This window comes from Pseudoliparis swirei, unplaced genomic scaffold (genome assembly GCF_029220125.1).
Source record: "Pseudoliparis swirei isolate HS2019 ecotype Mariana Trench unplaced genomic scaffold, NWPU_hadal_v1 hadal_26, whole genome shotgun sequence".
Lineage (NCBI taxonomy): Eukaryota > Metazoa > Chordata > Actinopteri > Perciformes > Liparidae > Pseudoliparis > Pseudoliparis swirei.
The window spans coordinates 1,696,781-1,710,358 of record NW_026613262.1 but is presented as its reverse complement, the minus strand read 5'-3'; positions in this window follow the sequence as shown (position 1 = coordinate 1,710,358).

Below are 13,578 nucleotides of genomic sequence, written 5' to 3'. Positions count from 1 at the left end.
AAGGTTAGGCCCGGGTCCAGCTTCCTAGGTTTTTCTAAAATTTGGGCCTGATCCAGTCTTAATCCTATGGTTAGGTTTTACCCTATCCTCCACTAAAAAGAGGGGAAACCCAGGAGGTAGGAGGGGTCTAATCTCACCCCAAACCTTTTTTGTTAAAATTTTTTTTGGCTTATGTCCAATTTTTAGGGTAAGAAATTAAGTTTAGGAACCAAAATCTACCTACCCGAATCGGGTTATGTTTAGGATTTTCAGGTCCACCCCTGGTTTTAAGGTTAGGCCCAGGTCCCGTTTTCTAGGGTTTTTTGGATTTGGGCACAAACATGTTTTTAATCCTATGGTTAGGTTGTACGGGATTTTTGTGACACCAGCCCCATATTCCCTTACCTCTACTAAAGAGAGGGAAAAGCCACCCGCAGGGAGCAGAACTGAAAGGGGCGGTGTACGATTGCACCAAGAACCCTTTCTCACCTTGTCTGAGGCGAGTCTGCGTACCTACCTGCCATCTCCCCCTTGGGGAGAGCCAGGAGGTAGGAGGGGTCTAATCTAACGCCAAACCTTTACAAAAAGTTTTTTGGCAAGTGTCCCATTCTAGGGTAAGCAATTAAGTTTCAGGAACCAAAATATACATCCCTGAATAGGGTTATGTTTAGGAATCCAAAGGTCAACACCAGGTTTTAAGGTTAGGCCCAGGTCCAGTTCTCTAGGTTTTTCTAGGATTTGGGCACAATCAAGTCTTAATCCTATGGTTAGGTTTTACCCTACCCTCCACTAAAAAGAGGGAAAAACACCACCCGCCGGAAGCAGAACTGAAAGGGGCGGTGTACGATTGCACCAAGAACCCTTTCTCACCTTGTCTGAGGCGAGTCTACATACCTACCTGCCCTCTCCCCCTTTGGGGAGAGCCAGGAGGTAGGAGGGGTCTAATCTAAAACCTAACTTTGTTTGTAATACTTTTAGCTACCCCCCCCATCTGAGTTTTAGGGTTTGAACTGGGGTTTTTTTTGGAACGCAAGTGGAATCATCCCTCACTCTAGACGGCCCCTCGTCCCTCATCTCATATTCAGGCCTTTAGGATGTAATGTTCCTAGTTTCTGAATCCAGAATCTTTCTGCCTTCTGCCTCTGATCCGTGGACCAATGATAGTCCTGCTGGATCCCTCTCAAAAAGAGATTCCCCACCCCATGTTCCACAAAGTGCTTCACCAGAAGAGTGGAAGTTTCCAGTCCCTCGCGAATGTTACCCTGGTGGTATGCCAGGCGGGTAGCCAAGGTCCCCTGCGTTTCCCCCACATAAAGATCCCTTCTGCACCGCTTACATCTAATGAGATACACACAATTAGAATGCTCCAGGGTCCGAAACCCTTGTAGTTTATAGGACTTTTTTGTGACCCAATTCGTGGCTATTGTGTTCCCCCGATGCGCCCCGACCCCATCCCTTCGGGGCATCTTGGCTCGGACCAACATGTCCTTAAGATTAGGGTTCCCTTTGTAGGCCGCAATTACCCTCATTGTGCGTTTTACCCGAGTATCCTCTAAGATTTCCTCAAAGTTTTGTTTGGCCATTCTAACCGTTCGCAGACCCCAGGAGGAGAAGGTGGTCACGAATGGGACCATGGATATACCTGCCTCCCCCTTCGCTCGCCCCCTACGGGCCCCAATCCCTTCCTCTGTCTTCCGTCGAATGTCCCTCAATGTTGATCTGTTGTACCCCCTTTGTCTTAAGGCTTTGAACAGGACAGACACTGCCGCATTGTACTCCGAGATCTGAGAACAAATCTGTCCAAATCGGATTAGTTGGGACTTTATTATCCCCTGAAATACGGGTTTGGGGTGAAAACTCGTACGGTGTAGGAGGGCATGCGAGTCTGTGGGTTTAAAATAGACCTTTGTGTCCAGTTTACCCGAGGTCCTGTATCCGGTACCTTTATAGGTTGTCACATCCAGGAAGTTTATTTCCGTCCAACTGGTTATCGCTTTTACCTTAATCGAGGGATGATGACCATTCAAAATACCCAAAAAGGCCTCAAATTCTGCTTCCGAATGATCCCATGTCCCCCATATGTCGTCCAAATAACGGAAGTAACTCAGGGGGCGGTTCGGACATTTGGGAAGAATCGTCTCCTCCCAGGTGGCCATGTATATGTCTGCATAGGCGGGAGCAAACTTCTTACCCATCGCTGTTCCTTTAATCTGGAGATAATGTCTCCCGTCAAACTCAAAATCATTTCTCGTCAAACCTAGTCTCAAGAGTGCGAGTATCTCCCTATCTGGCCGGGAGGGGTCCGGAAACCTCATCAGGGTTTCCTCCACCGCCCTCATCCCCATGTCTGTATCAATGTTTGTGTATAAACTCTCCACATCCAGTGTGAAGAGCATACAAGGTTCCTGGATTCTAATGGCCCTCACTTTCTGCAGGAAGTCATCTGTATCCTTCAAATAGCTGTCATGTTTGTTAGACAAGGGATTTAGATAGTAATCCACAAATTCGGCTATTTGATAGCTCTCACTCCCACAGTCCGCCACAATCGGACGCCCCGCTGGCGTTACAAAGGGGATCGGCCAGGTTTCCGGGGATTTATGGATTTTGGGCAGGAGATAAAATTGTCTCTCACGTGGAGTTGGCGTGGTAAGATAACCCTGTTGCTTTTTGGTTATTTTTTTGTCCCTGACCATCGACTCAAGAATCCGGTCTATTTGTTTGGCCGTTTCCATATAAATTGGAATCTCCAATGGGATATAATACCTGTTGTCACTTAGTTGCCTAAGAGCCTCCTGCATGTATTTATCCCTATCTAGGATGACAGTAGCCCCTCCCTTATCCGCTGGTTTAATAACAATCGATGTATTTGTTTCTAGTGACGCCAAGGCCTGTCTTTCCTCCAAATTGAGGTTATCCTTCTCTTGTTGCGGTGTAAGATCCTTGATCCTTACTTTGTCTGCGTCCATCAGGTGAAGGAGATCTAATGGTAAGGATGACAACTCCGGTTCCCAAACCGATTGTGGTTGGAAGGGTCGAGGTTTTGTTTTAGGTTCGTCCCTACAAATCGCATGCAATTTGAGACAACGGTGGTATGCCGCTAATTGGATCGATAACTCTTGTCTCTGATTTGGATTCGTTCTAGGTGTTGGGACAAAGGAAAGCCCCTTTTCCAAAAGCCCTTCCTGGGCTGGGTCCAATTGAAATGTTAAAGAAAGATTAACCACCGATTTATTGCTGGCCCCACCGGAGGCCGCCACCCCTGGTGTTATGCTCAGACATGATTTCCAATGAGCCCACATTTTGCTGCCTGTATTGGGGGTCCAAAGGGACCCCACCCTAGCCCTGGCAAACAATTTCTCCTCCAACATGTGGATAGAATTCGGGGTCTCTTTTATCCGCGAATTGAGATGTTTCAGGTACACCTTGTCCTTGCGAGTTAATACTGCGGAGATATTAATAAGGGGAAGCCAAATCCTGGCATTGGGAAAGGTAGCTGTTTCCAAGAGTCTCCCAAGTTGCTGATCCATACGGGTCAAATTTGCACTATCGTCCCCTCCCCGACCCAAATACAATATCACCGTTTTCAGAATCAGAAACAGTTTTATTGCCAGGAATGTTTACACAAACGAGGAATTTTTTTTGGTGGAAGGTGCAACATTTGGACATGACAAACAAACAACAATCAACACGACAGAAAGACAACAAATAATGTGAAAGTGTTTGGGTGTGTGCTTCAAGTGGTGTGTTTTAGTTAAAAGTGTATGTTACACGTGGCGTGTGTTTAAGTTAAAGTGCATGCAAATAAAGTGGCATGTGTGTGGAGGAGGCCTCAAGTTAAAGTGCATGTTAAAGTGACGTGTGTGGAGGAGGGAAGAAGAAGGAGGTGGGAGGAAGAGGGAGGAGGAGGAAGAAGGAGGAGAGAGGAAGGTGGAAGAAGAGGTGGTAGTCCTGGGGGTGACAGTCAGTCAGTCCCGGGTTCCATTGATGAGCCCGACCGCCGACGGGAAAAAACTTTTGGTGTGTCGGGTGGTCTTTGTCATGATGGACCGCAGCCTCCTCCCCGAGGGGAGGGACTCGAACAGGGAGTGTCCAGGGTGGGAGGGGTCAGCGACTATCTTTCTGGCCCGCTTCAGTGACCTGGAAGTGAACAGGACCTGGAGGGAAGGCAGATTGCAGCCGATAACCCTCTCGGCCGAGCGGATGATGCTCTGCAGCCTGCACTTGTCTTTGGCTGTGGCTGCAGGGTGCCAGACGGTGATGGAGGAGCAGATGATGGACTCAACGATGGCCGTAGAATTGTACCATCATTCTCCCTGGCAGGTTGAATTTCCTCAGCTGCCTCAGGAAGAACATCCTCTGCTGGGCCTTCTTGGTGATGGAGCCGATGTTCAGCTCCCACTTGAGGTCCTGGGTAATGATGGAGCCCAGGAAGCGGAAGGACTCCACAGCCGACGGGGAGTCACACAGGATGAGAGGGCGGTGGGGCTGCATTCCTCCTGAAATCCACAACCATCTCCACTGTCTTTAGAGCGTTGAGCTCCAGGTTGTTCTGGCTGCACCAGGTCACCAGGTGGTCAGTCTCCCACCTGTAGGCGGTCTCGTCCCACCAGAGATGAGCCCAATGAGGGTGGTGTCATCCATGAACTTCAGGAGCTTGACGGACTGGTGACTGGAGGTGCAGCTGTTGGTGTACAGGAGAACAGCAGAGGGAAAGAACACAGCCTTGGGGGGAACCTGTGCTGGTGGTCCGGGAGCCTGAGACGTGTTTCCCCAGCCTCACGTGCTGCTTCCTGTCGGTCAGGAAGTCTGTGATCCACCTGCAGGTGGAGTCGGGCACGTGCAGCTGGGAGAGCTTGTCCTGCAGCAGGGACGGATGATTGTATTGAAAGCAGAGCTGAAGTCCACAAACAGGATCCTGGCGAGGTTCCTGGGGAGTCCAGATGCTGGAGGATGTAGTGAAGGGCCATGTTGACTGTGTCGTCTGCAGACCTGTTGGCTCTGTAGGCGAACTGCAGGGGGTCCAGGAGTGGGTCGGTGATGGTCTTGAGGTGTGACAGGACCAAGCGTTCAAAGGACTTCATGACCACAGAGGTCAGGCGACGGGCCTGTAGTCATTGAGTCCTGTGATCTTGGGTTTTGGGGACGGGATGATGGTGGAGGCCTTGAAGCAGGCTGGAACGTGGCAAGTCTCCAGGGAGGTGTTGAAGATGTCGGTGAACACTGGAGACAGCTGGTCAGCACAGTGCTTCAGGGTGGAGGGGGAGACGGAGTCCGGGCCCGGTGCTTTATGGGGTTCTGCTTTTTAAACATCCTGTTGACGCCTCTCTCCAGGATGACGAGGGTCGACGCTGAGTTGATGGAGGGTGCTCCAGAGGTGTGAGCCCCTGATGGGCGGGGGGAGGGTGGGCTGATGGGCTGTGGCTTGTTGATGGGGCTGTGGGCGATTGTCTCAGGACTGCTCCATTGTCTTTCAAAGCGGCAGTAGAACTCATTGAGCTCGTCTGCCAGAAGCACATTGTTCATGGAGTGGGGTGATTTGGGCTTGTAGTTGGTGATCTGCCTGAGCCTCTCCAGACAGAAGCAGAGTCGTTTGCTGAGAGCTGCTGTTGCAGTTTCTCAGAGTACAGTCGTTTAGCATCTCTCACCGCCTTGCTAAACCTGTATTTGGACTCTGTGTACAGGTCCTTGTCCCCACTCCTGAATGCCTGGTCCTTCTGCAGTCTTAGGTAGGGGTCCTATTTCTAAGAAGGAACGTCGCCTGGGACATATCCCATCCCGGGTAACTGTCCACCTGAATGCTATTCTCCTTAATCAGTGGTAGGTAGGCCAGATTGGCATCCCCTATAATTAGAATAGGCCTCACGGGAGTGAGGGACCAGCCCCCTGGTCCCTCAAATCCCCCACCCCCATGCCCCTGAAAGGCGTGTGACAGTGATGAGAAATTGTCCTGTGAGCTGATTTCCAAATCCTCCCTTCTCACCAACACCGAAGGGCCTGGTACCTCGAAACCTACGATAGAACCCAGGGATAGATTCTTTTCTTTTTCCAACGGCTGGTACTCAGTCCCGAGGAGGTTTTTTTGTCCCTTTGGTATACAAGGTTTAACCCTCAGACCGATACCCCTCAGATCCTCCATGGCCCTACTTATGACTTCTGGGTGTATTACCTTAACTTTCTTTGTAAGCCAATTTACTGCTACTTCCCATCTTTCCTGACCCTCCCCCCTGTCTAGGCGTGACAAATCCTGTATTGCGGTTTTAATCCGGGTCATATAGACGTCTCCCACCTGCTGTATGTCCCTCTGGGGCTCCTGAACGGCCCTTCCCCTCAAAAGGGTCAAACGATCCGATTTGTTTGTAAACGGGGGAATAGTCACTGGAAGATAACTCCGTATTGTTCTCCCTGCCCCTGGGCCACTATCTGATCGTAAGGCCCTCCTAATTTTACTCAAGTGGTGGTGGGCTTTGAGCAAACTGAACACCAGACGCGTCGCCTCCCTGCTGTTGGATTGTGTCCCCAACATCGCCGCAACCCCGTTCCTCTCCTCTGCTGTAAAACAGAAAGACCCACCTTAACCCCGGTTCCATTTGCTAAAAAATAACCACCCCCCTTCCCCCACTCATCCGATGCTGACCCTCCTTCAGTCAGCCTTAATCCTTAAATCCCATCCCCCGACCCAACATGAACCATCCTCAACGTCAAGCAAACCGCCACCCGACCCGGCCTACCCAAATTCCATCAACCCATTCAACAGACCACCAGGGCCTCCCGAACCAGCAGATGCATCCCCTCACTCACCTAATTTCTCCACCAATATGTGGCGGGGGAAAGGAGAAGGGGGAGAACAGGTTAGCCCCAAGCCCCCTCCCCAGTAGTGGATCTCAAGTTCCTCGAGTGTTTCGGCCTTCACTTCAGACACTCTCCTTGAGTTGGCCCTCCCAGGTGTACAAGTCCTGGGAATTATGTTTATCCAACGAAAAAGTCTGAACGGTCACTGAATAAAATGTTTTTTGACATCATACCCCAGTTTGTACTGACTATCCTATTCAAGGTATTCTGCTGAATTGCTCAAATTTCAACCAGTAGACATTTAAGCCCATCAATCCCTATGTTCACTCCCCCATTCCTATTAAAACCAAAAACCTCCTAAACCCGTCTCCCCAAACCATCTACACCATCCACTAAAAAGATAAACTGACCCATAAACATTCTCCCCTTTAACTTTCTATTAAACCAGTGCTTGTGTCCCATACAAATCTAATAACCCAAGACTGATGCATCGTATATAACTTGTAAAACCCCAACTCAGGGTCCCCATAAAATCCATACCATGACCATCACAAAACCTATAATTTAACCATCTAAACCAACCCTCGCCATACTCAGTGTACTTACCCAAGAAGAATTCCAACGAAGGAGCAGACCTATCTGTCCAAATCTTTCCCCACCCCATCCTCAAGACCCCTCTTGTTTACTCATGGTTTTCTAAAACAATTTTTATTTTCCTTCCATCCATTGAAAAGGGGTCTCATCTTCCCCGGGAGATGTATTTTACCTATTCAACCTAAAGCCACCCTTTATGGAATCCAATATACATTTCATACTGGGTGTGGTTTATTCGAATCACGGTCATTTTACTCCTGGTATCTCCTGGCCCACAAAATGTCCGCCTCCTGGCAATCAATCCAATTATCCTACTCTCATCACAGTCCCCACCAATCCCTAATCCCACGATCATCTTAGATAGGATGAATGTTTGTTAGGTAAAAGCACAGGTTCAGTGTGTATAACTACATGTTAACAGATAAGGTCGTTTGACACATGAACACTTAAACTGCCTAGTGAGGCGAAAAGCAGGCATCACAGCATAGTCTTGAGAACCACTGTCTGAAAATTTCATGCACGGGTCCTCCTCCGGCCCCAGTCATCCAATCCTATTTCATTCAGGCCCCCAGGATCCTTAGCATCCAGCCTCTTAATCCACTGTCTCCGAACTCCTCCTGCCAGTGGACCAACAACAGAGCCAATCACCGACACCCGCAGCGATCCCACCCATGTGGTTATGAGGGTGGCCAGGAAGACGATGAAGTCCTCCTGGAACGCGCCCAGACCCCCATACAGTCCAGAAAACCTATGGGCTAGTGTAGGGGCCTCTTGGTGCATGCTTTAAGAGCAGAAGTCTCCCATTCTGCCATAAAGATGTTGGTGTAAGATAAAAATAATAAAATAATGAAATAAAATAAAATAAAATAAAATAAGACAAATGATCATTTACGATTTAAAATCAGAACATAGAACACGACAGGGAGCAACAATTAAAAGGACTAGACGCTAGAGCCCAAATTATCCGGTTTGAAAGAAACTGAGCTGATATCATCAGCATAACAGTGTAAGAAAATGTCCTGTAATTTGGTTGATCAGGACAACGTAGGGGAGCAGCATGTAGAGCGAAAAGATTGAGCTTCAGTATAGTCACTCCTGGTGGTCCGGCCTTGTATGTGATGTGTATGCCTGGTGACCTCACTGTCCTCTAACCTCCAGGATCTTTGAGACGGGGATTTGACTGACATGTACCCCAGTATTGTCACTCCTGGTGGTCCGACCTAGTATGTGATGTATGCCTGGGGATTTGACTAATACTACCCAGAAGAGGTGCCTCAAAACCTGCACTTTGAGTGACATGTTATTCGTTGTACCCAGAAAGGCCAAGTCCTGGTACTTTGAGTGACATAAAATACCTGTTGTGTACCCAGCATGAAAGGTGCTTCAGTCCTGGGTACTTGAGTGACATGTTACCTGGCCAGGTACCCATGAAAGGTGGCTCAAGTCCACTTTGAGTGACATGTTACCATGTACCCAGGAAAGTGCCCAAGTCCCGCACTTTGAGTGACATGTTGCCTGTTGTGTACCGAGGAAAGGTGGCTCAAGTCCTGGGGCACTTGAGTGACATGCCTGTTGCAACGAGAGGCAAAATGTCCTGGGTACTTTGAGGATATTCTGGGTTGTGTACCCAGGTGTCAGTCCTGGGTACTTTGAGGAGACATACCTGTTGTGTACCCATGAAAGGTGGCTCAAGTCCTGGGTGGCACTTTGGAGGACATGTTACCTGTTGTGGCACCAGAAAGGTGGCTCAAGTCCCAGTACTTTGAGGACATGTTGCCTGTTGTACCCATAGGAAAGGTGTGCTCAAGTCCTGGGGTACTGTGGGTGACATGTTGCCTGTTGTACCCAGGAAAGTGGCTCAAGTCCCAAGTACTGGAGGTTATGTTGCCTGTTCTGGACCCAGGACAGGTGCCTCAAGTCCTGTACTTTGAGGATATGTTGCCTGTTGTGTACCCAGGAAAGGTGCTTCAAGTCCGGGTACTTTGAGTGACATACTCTGTTGTGTACCATGAAAGGTGGCTCAAGTCCTGGGTACTTTGAGTGACATGTTGCCTGGGTTGTGTACCCAGGAAAGGTACAAGTCCCGGGGTACTTTGAGTGACATGTTGCCTGTTGTACCGCATGAAAGGTGGCTCCCAAGTCCTGGGTACTTTATATTATGTTGCCTGTTGTACCCATGAAAGGTGCCTAAGTCCTGGGTACCTTGAGGATATGTTGCCTGTTGTGTACCCATGAAAGGTGGCTCAACTCCTGGGTGCTTTGAGTGATATGTTAACTCATGTACCCATGAAAGAAGCCTGTCCTGCACTTTGAGGATATACCTGTTGTGTACCCAGGGAAAAGTCGTCCTGTACTTGAGGACATGTTGCCTGTTGTGTACCCAGGAAAGGTGGCTCAAGTGGTGGGTACTTTGAGTGACAGGCGCCTGTTGTGCACTCCAGGAAAGGTGGCTCAGTCCTGGGTACTTTGAGTGACATGTTACCTGTTTGTCAGTACTGCAGATAAAGGACCATGCTCCTGGTACTTTGAGTGACATGTTACCTGTTCTGTACCCAGGAAAGGTGCTTCAATCCTGGGTACTTGCATAGTCATGTGACCATGGTTCTCCTGGTACCCATGGTGACCAGGGTTCCTGGTACTTTGAGTGACATGTTACCTGTTCTGTACCCAGGAAAGGTGCTTCAATCCTGGGTACTTGCATAGTAAAGTGACCATGGTTCTCCTGGTACTTTGAGTGACATGTTACCTGTTCTGTACCCAGGAAAGGTGCTTCAATCCTGGGTACTTGCACTTTGAGTGACATGTTACCTGTTCTGTACCCAGGAAAGGTGCTTCAATCCTGGGTACTTGCATAGTAATGTGACCATGGTTCTCCTGGTACTTTTAGTGACATTTTACCTGTTCTGTACCCAGGAAAGGTGCTTCAAGTCCTGCGTACTTGCATAGTAATGTGACCATGGTTCTCATGGGTACTTGCATAGTCAAGTGACCATGGTTCTCCTGGTACATTGAGTGACATGTTACCTGTTCTGTACCCAGGAAAGGTGCTTCAATCCTGGGTACTTGCATAGTAATGTGACCATGGTTCTCCTGGTACTTTGAGTGACATTTTACCTGTTCTGTACCCAGGAAAGGTGCTTCAATCCTGGGTACTTGAGTGACATGTGACCTGTTCTGTACCCAGGAAAGGTGGTTCTCCTGGTACTTTGAGTGACATTTTACCTGTTCTGTACCCAGGAAAGGTGCTTCAAGTCCTGGGTACTTGCATAGTAATGTGACCATGATGTGACCAGGGTTCTCCTGGTACTTTGAGTGACATGTTACCTGTTCTGTACCCAGGAAAGGTGCTTCAATCCTGGGTACTTTGAGTGACATGTTACCTGTTCTGTACCCAGGAAAGGTGCTTCTCCTGGTACTTTGAGTGACATGTTACCTGTTCTGTACCCAGGAAAGGTGCTTCAATCCTGGGTACTTGCATAGTAAAGTGACCATGGTTCTCCTGGTACTTTGAGTGACATGTTACCTGTTCTGTACCCAGGAAAGGTGCTTCAAGTCCTGGGTACTTGCATAGTAATGTGACCATGACCATGGTTCTCCTGGTACTTTGAGTGACATTTTACCTGTTCTGTACCCAGGAAAGGTGCTTCAATCCTGGGTACTTGCATAGTAATGTGACCATGGTTCTCCTGGGTACTTGCATAGTAATGTGACCATGGTTCTCCTGGTACATTTAGTGACATGTTACCTGTTCTGTACCCAGGAAAGGTGCTTCAATCCTGGGTACTTGCATAGTAATGTGACCATGGTTCTCCTGGTACTTTGAGTGACATGTTACCTGTTCTGTACCCAGGAAAGGTGCTTCAAGTCCTGGGTACTTGCATAGTAATGTGACCATGGTTCTCCTGGGTACTTTGAGTGACATGTTACCTGTTCTGTACCCAGGAAAGGTGCTTCAATCCTGGGTACTTGCATAGTAATGTGACCAGGGTTCTCCTGGTACTTTGAGTGACATGTTACCTGTTCTGTACCCAGGAAAGGTGCTTCAATCCTGGGTACTTGCATAGTAATGTGACCAGGGTTCTCCTGGTACTTTGAGTGACATGTTACCTGTTCTGTACCCAGGAAAGGTGCTTCAATCCTGGGTACTTGCATAGTAATGTGACCATGGTTCTCCTGGTACTTTGAGTGACATGTTACCTGTTCTGTACCCAGGAAAGGTGCTTCAAGTCCTGGGTACTTGCATAGTAATGTGACCATGGTTCTCCTGGTACTTATGGTTCTCCTGGTACTTTGAGTGACATGTTACCTGTTCTGTACCCAGGAAAGGTGCTTCAATCCTGGGTACTTGCATAGTAATGTGACCATGGTTCTCCTGGTACTTTGAGTGACATGTTACCTGTTCTGTACCCAGGAAAGGTGCTTCAATCCTGGGTACTTGCATAGTAAAGTGACCATGGTTCTCCTGGTACATTTAGTGACATGTTACCTGTTCTGTACCCAGGAAAGGTGCTTCAATCCTGGGTACTTGCATAGTAATGTGACCATGGTTCTCCTGGGTACTTGCATAGTAAAGTGACCATGGTTCTCCTGGTACATTTAGTGACATGTTACCTGTTCTGTACCCAGGAAAGGTGCTTCAATCCTGGGTACTTGCATAGTCATGTGACCATGGTTCTCCTGGTACATTTAGTGACATTTTACCTGTTCTGTAGCCAGGAAAGGTGCTTCAATCCTGGGTACTTGCATAGTAATGTGACCAGGGTTCTCCTGGTACTTTGAGTGACATGTTACCTGTTCTGTACCCAGGAAAGGTGCTTCAATCCTGGGTACTTGCATAGTAAAGTGACCATGGTTCTCCTGGTACATTGAGTGACATTTTACCTGTTCTGTACCCAGGAAAGGTGCTTCAAGTCCTGGGTACTTGCATAGTAATGTGACCATGGTTCTTGCATAGTAATGTGACCAGGGTTCTCCTGGTACTTTGAGTGACATGTTACCTGTTCTGTACCCAGGAAAGGTGCTTCAATCCTGGGTACTTGCATAGTAATGTGACCATACCAGGGTTCTCCTGGTACTTTGAGTGACATGTTACCTGTTCTGTACCCAGGAAAGGTGCTTCAATCCTGGGTACTTTGAGTGACATGTTACCTGTTCTGTACCCAGGAAAGGTGCTTCAATCCTGGGTACTTGCATAGTAATGTGACCAGGGTTCTCCTGGTACTTTGAGTGACATGTTACCTGTTCTGTACCCAGGAAAGGTGCTTCAATCCTGGGTACTTGCATAGTAATGTGACCATGGTTCTCCTGGTACATTGAGTGACATTTTACCTGTTCTGTACCCAGGAAAGGTGCTTCAAGTCCTGGGTACTTGCATAGTAATGTGACCATGGTTCTCCTGGTACTTATGGTTCTCCTGGTACTTTGAGTGACATGTTACCTGTTCTGTACCCAGGAAAGGTGCTTCAAGTCCTGGGTACTTGCATAGTAATGTGACCATGGTTCTCCTGGTACTTTGAGTGACATGTTACCTGTTCTGTACCCAGGAAAGGTGCTTCAATCCTGGGTACTTGCATAGTAATGTGACCATGGTTCTCCTGATTTTACCTGTTCTGTACCCAGGAAAGGTGCTTCAAGTCCTGGGTACTTTGAGTGACATTTTACCTGGGTACTTGCACCCAGGAAAGGTGTGCTTCAAGTCCTGTACCTTGAGTGACATGTTACCTGTTCTGTACCCAGGAAAGGTGCTCCAAGTCCTGGGTACTTTGAGGACATGTTATCATGGTTGCACCCAGAAAGGTGGCTCTAAGTCCTGCACTTGTATAGTAAAGCGACCATGGTGCTCCCATACAAGTATCAGTTGGTGTTAGTAGTTCAGGACTCCAATCCTCCTGTCTCTTTGAGAGGTGTATTTGACTAATATTTACCCAAGTGAAGTGACTCCTGGGCCGGCATAGCAGGTACTGTCCATCAGGTGGTAGTCAAAGTATGTCTGGTGACATTATGTCCCCCAATCCTCCTGTCTCTTTGAGAGGTGTATTTGACTAATATTTAATGCATGAAGTGACCTGGGCCGGCATAGCAGGTACTGTCCATCAGGTGGTAGTCAAAGTATGTCTGGTGACATTATGTCCCCCAATCCTCCTGTCTCTTTGAGAGGTGTATTTGACTAATATTTACCCAAGTGAAGTGACCGTAATGGCATAGCAGGGGGACTGT